The sequence below is a fragment of the Aplysia californica genome, unplaced genomic scaffold (genome assembly GCF_000002075.1).
Source record: "Aplysia californica isolate F4 #8 unplaced genomic scaffold, AplCal3.0 scaffold00002, whole genome shotgun sequence".
Classification (NCBI taxonomy): domain Eukaryota; kingdom Metazoa; phylum Mollusca; class Gastropoda; order Aplysiida; family Aplysiidae; genus Aplysia; species Aplysia californica.
In genome coordinates this window covers 249,281-257,128 of record NW_004797272.1, presented here as the reverse complement: position 1 = coordinate 257,128, position 7,848 = coordinate 249,281, and positions in this window count along the sequence as shown.

Here is a 7,848-nt window from a genome sequence, read left to right as displayed (position 1 = left end):
ACACACACACACACACACGTGCGAGAGCACCCTTACATATTAATAATATCTCATTAAACTATCAATTAGAATAAAACACGCCATACATACGGATAGACATACAGTACAACTAAAAAAGAATAAAGTAAGTTGAAAGTTGGGGGCGGGGGGGTGTCTCAGAGACAGCGAACGCAGACAGTCTAAGAGAGACACAGAGATAGATGAGAGGAGAGACTCGGAGGGGGAGAAAAGAAGCAAGGATACCTCTCAGGACGTGAGACGGGGCCAAGTCCTCGAAAACGTCAGAGAAAATCAATGAGGCAGCCTCCCCTACAAAAACAGCGACATGAAACAGGCGACACGAGAGCGAGAGGACGCGCGAAGAGACAAGCAGCTCGTGAGGAAAAGACATGTCACGGGTAACTCAGGCGAGAAGCTCCCCCGCGCACATCTCTCCAGCCCAAACATTTACAATCTATTTGAATAATTCCACACTTGGCTTTCCCCTCGGTTATTCAAATCAACGCCGACATGATGTATCGAATTAAGCTGAGATAGAGATCGAGCCCCAACGTAACAAATGTCGTCTTGTTGAGAGGCAGGATTGGATTATTTTTGTTGTATTTCACAGGCGCAGTGCCAAAACGTTCCTTCTGCAACGCATTATGATTCCATGTGCAATACATTATGGTCGTGGATGGAACATTTTGACACTGACGCAGCTGTGATTTGTTCTTGGGATTAGAGGTCAGACAGAAGCGTGCATGGCGGATTGTATACCGGGGAGGGATCAGTGGCAGCTAGGAGACACGGAGAAAGACACAACGTTGCCAAGATCAAGTTATCGAACTGTTTGGGTTGCATGGATTCCATTCTATTTAAAATCCAATTTCTGTTTCTGTCGATTCAATTTTCAAGCCCCACATATTTTGTTAGCTCGTGTCTCAGCATCAGTGAGCTACTCCCTGTTATTGAAACGGGGTCTTTGTTAATTTTTTACCTCTGATTTCAAACATGAATTATAACGTGGATTACCAAAAACATACGAACGAATTATGGATTTCAGGGAAAAAAGCGAAACTTTAATTCAAACTTACCCTCACCACCCGTTCACGGCCCTACCTCCCAAAATAATCATGTTTTGAGTTTGAATTCAAGTTGCGCTCGAAGACATAATTAGTTGTTGACATTCTACGTTAAATGTAACTGGTGAGTCGGAGGGAAAGTGTGACAAACTTATGGAAGCAGACAGAAGTATGAACATCAAACAGACTGCGGGACCAGCAGACGAAATGACAAAGTGCGCCAGGGAGGAAAATAGGAAAGCTATGAAGTGTGTGTGTGTTGTGTGTGTGTGTGTATGTGTGTGTGTGTGTGTGTGTGTGTGTGTGTGTGTGTGTGTGTGCGTGTTGGGGAGGGTTCAACCAGCTACATTAGATCTCCCCTTTCCCGTACCATACTTTACTAAGGTACGTACGGCAAAGGGCAGCTGACGCCACGCTTGTCTGTCGTTGGCCACTTCTTCCAGCTTTGTCCCATCCAGGCCCCGGATGAATTCCTCATCTCTGATGTACATCTATAGCTGCCAGTTGGTGAGCTTCTTTATTATTTTTTAAATTTTTATTTGGTCTTTCTGATTCTATAATAAAGTACGTTTTTATTCCAAGGGTTGTGAGCCCATAGTCAACCCTCAGAGAAATGTTCTTGTAAGTTTCCCTGGCTTCTGAAGGAGACAACCCATGAGTTTCTGGTGGCCTTTGTGAGAAAAAAAACCCATCCTCATCGAGCGTTTGCTGTTGGACAAATACATCTCTAACCCACAGAGTACCCAGGAATCTTCATCATTTCACTCATGGCTTAGGTGTCAAAGGTTATTTATGGGCACCCTCGACTCACTCAATAACGACGTCGCTGGGCATGTCGTATGAGATACCGTTGAAACTGTCAAAGCCGGCTACCCATAGTCAAGGGGAAAGTTGTCGTATTGGACAGGTGCCCGTTTTACACGATGTCATTATCATATTTGTAAAAAAAACTCAAGAGAGGAAACGGGATGTGAATCGTTCTTAATTGATGATTGTCTTACACAGGTAGCCAATAGATCAGGTTCGGTTGCATTCAATGAGAGAAGCACAACCACAAAAACCTCTCGACCTCACCCTCTGTAATCATGGCCAGTTGGTCCACAGCTGTTTATTGTTTACTGGCAAAGGTGTTGTAACTACTCGTAGTATTCTATTTATAACCTCTTTAAATGTACTGGCAGCTAAGCGCCATCGGCAACACACTGGGTTAGGGATCGTCGTCCGAGCTTTGCCCAGGAAGATTGGGGAGGGGTGGGGAGTTTACAACAAGCTGCCTTGGGCCACCCGCTGTCTGTTAGTTCCATAAACGTGTTTAATTGTTTTAAATAACAATAGTAAAACAATGATAATAAAAGTAACAATGATAATTATGATGATTCTATACTAAATCATTGTATGATGCAAAATGCAATAATATTGTTGTGATTGGGTTTTTTAGCGGTTCATGTCTATCTTATTTTATTTCTACAATTTGAAGTTTCATTAAAACTACCCAAACAAATCAATGAAGAAGACAGGAAAAGGTTATTTCAAGGGAGAATATGGGCAACATACATGTCATAACTTACCGAAAGTATGAATGGTTAGGATGAGGGTTAGACTTAGGCTTTGACCTTGGCACTTGCAGAGTATAAGTCCACAAAGTCAGAGAGGCAAAAGATGGTATCAGACAAACAGAACCTCAGAGAGACTCGAAAGGAGATAGACTCATAAAGGGTAAAATGGTAATTCTTTGAGATTTGATGGGAATACGTGGACAGAAGCATCAGGTTAAAGGGTTGAACCTTATGAGCACTATATCAGGACCACTCAGCACGGGCAAATGGACACCCTGCGACCTTGAACAAGAATAATACGGCTCCGATACGTAAGTTCCAGCAAAATCGTTGATAAACACACGTCATTTTTCTGGCATTCAGGGCCAAGCACCGGGAGTATACAAACAGCCATTAGCAGCGAGTGACTGAGGCCGGCCAGATAGTCTCCCCTGCTGAGAGGTCCATTGAGGTGCTCGTGGGAAATTTGTACTGCCGTCTTCCTGCCTGTTTGGACGCGATATAAAACGACAATAGCCTTTTACCTTGATCGTCTCACATACACAACATCAAAGGCATGTGGTGTTTTGCTTTAATCGGGATAGATCGAGCATAGAACAAGGAGTAGGCAGAGAATCGTGTTTATAATTTAAGAAAAGGAAACAGGGTACAATGCGATTTCATGAACCTTGACAAAGTCTTGATAAATCCATGTTATATAAAAATGGTTCACGTGGATTACCTTTACTATACATGAATCTGTAGTGCTTTAACCATAGACTTATTATTTCAGCTTTGAAGGATTAGTTCTTTACCATGATATGAATCCGTTTCTTAAAATTATTTTTCCATGTATTGTAATGATCCTCGTTTTATTGAGTACTAACCCTCTAATACGTTTCTACTTTTGTCATATCTCAAATAATTCAGGATATCCTTCTGTTAACTCCTAGGTCCGAGTTTACGTTCAATTCGTCACGCGTCATTCGAACGAAAGGAAGCTCTGGTGTAGTAGAATATGTCGGCTGCGAGGAAATACAAAGTCATCGGGAGTAGTTGATTTTACTTTTTTTTAAAACGTCATTTAGGTTCTTTAGGGGGGAGGGGGGAGGGGGGCGTCAAGACGATCCTTTCTGTGTCCTTTTTCATGAGGTTCGTCCTTTTTCGTGTGCTCTCGTCTCTGGCAAGTACAATCAACCCAGGAGAGAATGCTCTAGAAAAGAGAAACTTTTAACAAAACGCACAGTATAGAGGACTCACTCAGCACAGCTACATGCCTTACTACTTGAACCAACGACTGACTCAAACAGTTTTTTTAAAAAGTGGATAAATTAATAAAAACAACAAAAAGAACAGTACCAGCAATGGGTGTGCTTGCCTTTCTAGCTTAAGTCAACGGGGATAACACAGTCCCCGACGTGTTGATCTCGCAGCATTAGGTTTCATTTAGAACAGTAAACAAACAGCAGTGGTGACAGTAACACAACTGAGTCATTTAAAACAACCCATTATCCTATTTTTGCTACCTAACTGCTACGCCCCCATACGTGTCAAAGCTGATTGTAGAGTGCACTGAACAAGTGAATACGTGAAGGGTCAAATAAAAAAGTTCAATGGTATATTAACACAGGCTCGTAGCAATGCCAAGCATTTTACTATAATTATGTCGGTGACTCGGCGTTTTGCTGGAGGAATGTGTCATTGAACAAGATAATATGATAGCCCTAACTGGACAGGCAAAGTGTTGCTGGATGGCGATTAGAAATGTCACGTATGGGGGCGTAGCAGTTAGGTGACAAAAATAAGATAATGGGTTGTTTTAAATGACTCAGGGGGGGGGGTAAGATTGTCTGTAGTGGTGTGATATATTTATTATGATATATGATGTTGATTTTATTACAGAATGCATGTATATGTGTATTATACTAGCTAATGTGAACCCCATTTTTCTTCCTGTGATCATTAAAATAGTATTTAATTATCTTTTTATGTATTTATACTGGATTTCTTAACAACTATGAGAAAGCTAAATCTAAAGAAACAAACAACAACAACAGAAATGTGAAAGCTTTGTTCCTGGTGAAATGAACTAAAAACTCCTGGTCAAATCTTCTTTCTTTATACAAACCGTACGTTTGTGTTTACCCGGAACTAGAATGCGTGTCCATTTGTCTGTTCAATTCAGCCAGAAGTCTCCTCGAGTGCAGGCCACCCATGGGACGTGGCTCTCTCAAAACACTTTTCATTTGTGAGATCACTCTACAGAGCCGTTTGTTCTTCTTGCATTTTATGTCCCTGCAATAAACCCGACATCACACACACCCATCGGAATCGGGCCCATCCTCTCGAGAGCTGTATCGCATTTCTACGTGCGCTGTGAACCCTCCCCGAAAAAGGAATTAGTTTTATTAATTAACACCTTTAAGTGTAATGAAAGTCACACAGCACCGTGACAGCACCGTGACCTTGGCGGCGGAGTGATGTCCCCTGCTGGCCGCGTCACCCAAGGACATCGGAAACGCTTCAATGCGAGGAAGTGTCGTGCGGCGTTTAATTCCTCTCGAGGGATGGTAGGCAAATGTTGATAATCCCACAATCGCGAGCAGACCCAAACAAGGCGCCACTGTCCTGGGAGGAGTCGATAAAGTACATTTCATTAATACTTGATCAACTCAGGGCTGTGGATTCAGCTGGGAGAAGTGAGGCCGCTGTGGAGAGGTCTGGACAGATCAAAGAATTGGGCAGGGCGATGGCGATCCTGAGAGTGAGTGTCAGTAGGGGAGGGCGAGGTGGGGGGTGTCTGTGAATGTTGGAGCATCCTGTGTGTGTGTGTGTGTGTGTGTGTGTGTGTGTGTGTGTGTGTGTGTGTGTGTGTGTGTATGTTCGTGTGTTTGTGTGTTCGTTTGTTAATTTGAGAGAGAGTTTGTGCACTCAAAAGGCATGCTTATTTCCATCAGTTTTGCAACGGTTTCTTTTCTTTTGTTCTCATGAACTGATGCACTGAGACATGTGTTTATTTCTTTGTTTGTGTACGTGCGCGCGTGTTTTTTTGTACGTCCGATAAGAAGAAAGCAGTCGAACTTTACGTCCGCCTTGCATTCTACTCGTGCATATAAACAAATGTGTGTAATTGCATTTGCTTGTTTGCATGAAACAGGGGAACACAGATTAAGGAATACTGAATAAATTAGGGACGCACATTCGAGCCATGATCAAAATTTTTAAGGAACAAACATTTAATGAGGTTTCATTGTTTAATGTAGGGGGGTTTTTTTAGTAGTGCTAAGGCCAAACAAAACATGTTCGTGAGAACTAAATTAAAATAAGCGTGGCATATATAAGGGAATAATCTACACACAGGAACAGGGATCACTCACTGCAATCTTAATCTAGAAATTTTAGCTTCATTCACTTTTGACGTTCATTTGCAGCATTATCATAAGGGGGATTATTCAAAACACCGTGAGCCATCTCTTGCTTGGCAATGAATTGTTGTTTAAATGGGAAGTGCCTGAAAGGAATGTAGCGCTTGGGAGGGGACGGGGTAACAGTGATTATACTCCCTATCGCAATAACATATTGGTGTGAAGCATGGGCCACAAATAATGAAAACGATAAAGATAGGATAACAGCTATTAAAATGAAATGTTATAGGAGAACTCTTAGAGAATCGAGGAGACAGAATGAAAAGAAGAAATGCTCAGAACTCAGAAGAAAGAAGATGCAAAGAAACGCCAACACCCCTCAAGAACATATTGCAACTCAAACCAAACTTACGGTGACATGGCAAACGTCATGATCCACCCAAGAGACATTATCCTGAAAGCAAAGGTAGAAGGCAAGAGAAGAAGGGAGGACTTAATAGAAGATGGGAACAGGACATAAAACCTGGCTCCTAGCTCGGAACCAAAGACAACTCTCGCAGGCTGAATGGCGAGAGATCGAGCGTTTTGCTGCAGAACGGTCCGAGAAGCAACGTCCAACTACTGGAAAAGCTAAGAAAAAGAAGATGCTGGTACCCTTTGTTTTACCCCTTCACTTGGTACAGCTTTTAAACCTGCCCAGCTCATTCTGTGAGGGAAAGCATTATTTTGCAGTTCAGCCTCTTACACTGTGATAAAGACAGCGCAAGGTTTAACTGAAATGTGTTATAACCATTACTGTCGCCTACTCTTTGAATTGGTTTTTACTCTTGATGTTGACATAAAGGAAATTCCGACAGGTTAAATTGCAAAATTCAGCCGATGCCGAAAAAAATGTTCTAATTTCTCTGACTGATTTCTTTTCCATTCTTGATGTCGTACCAGGTGTTAAAAAGGAGGTAGGGGTGGCTTAGAGTAAAACAAAGCCAAAAGAGACGGGGGTTGAGTAGATGACCCATCATCAAAATAACCTTACTTTCATGTGTTTAAAGCGGTGTTATCAGATTGTTTCGACAATGAGCCAGGCGTATGACGTAGGTCGCGTGCAGAAGGACGTGCACCAATTCCCTCACACCCTGACGCAGTGCAGCCGTGGCGTGATGACGCTGCACCACAGCTCGCCAATGTTTAATTTATCACATTTGCTTTGTCCCCTTGAGGATTTCAGCTCAAGATTTTATGTCGCGAAGAGGATATCGAATGAGCCCTAATCTGCTGGATTCGACATTCATTTCTCATAATGTTATGGATGCATTGCGCTCTCTCGCATTAACAAGGGGATTGAGGTTTATAGATGCAATGCGCCGTTATAAACATTTCTGGCCGCATGTTTCATTAATGGAATCTGGATAAATTTGTCCTTCGATGTCCACTTTAACCATACGTCTCTGTTTTGGTCTGCCATCGTTCTTCATAGAGCATCTAGTTGATTCCTTAAACAGATCTCTTCATTTCGTTCAATTTGCTTTCGTTATTGCTGTTGTTTTTGTTTCTGTATTTTTTTTCGTTGCTGTTCATTTTGTTAGGGTGTTTTCGGATTTTTTTTGGGTTGGTATTTCTTCTTTTTTGGAAAAAAAAGCGGAGAATTCATACTGGGACGTAGGAAGATCTTTTGTCTGTCTATACTATGAAATGAATAAAAGTATGAGTACAAATTAAATGTAACTTTTAGCTAGAGTCTGTAGGCGCTAATCTGGCAAAAAAATGTATGCATTCAATCGTCACCTTTTAGACCGTCTTAACTGAACTTTGAACGTTTCGACCTAAAGTCTCTCTCTCTCTTTCTCTCTCTCTCTCTCCCTCTCTCTCTCTCTCTCTCTCTCTCTA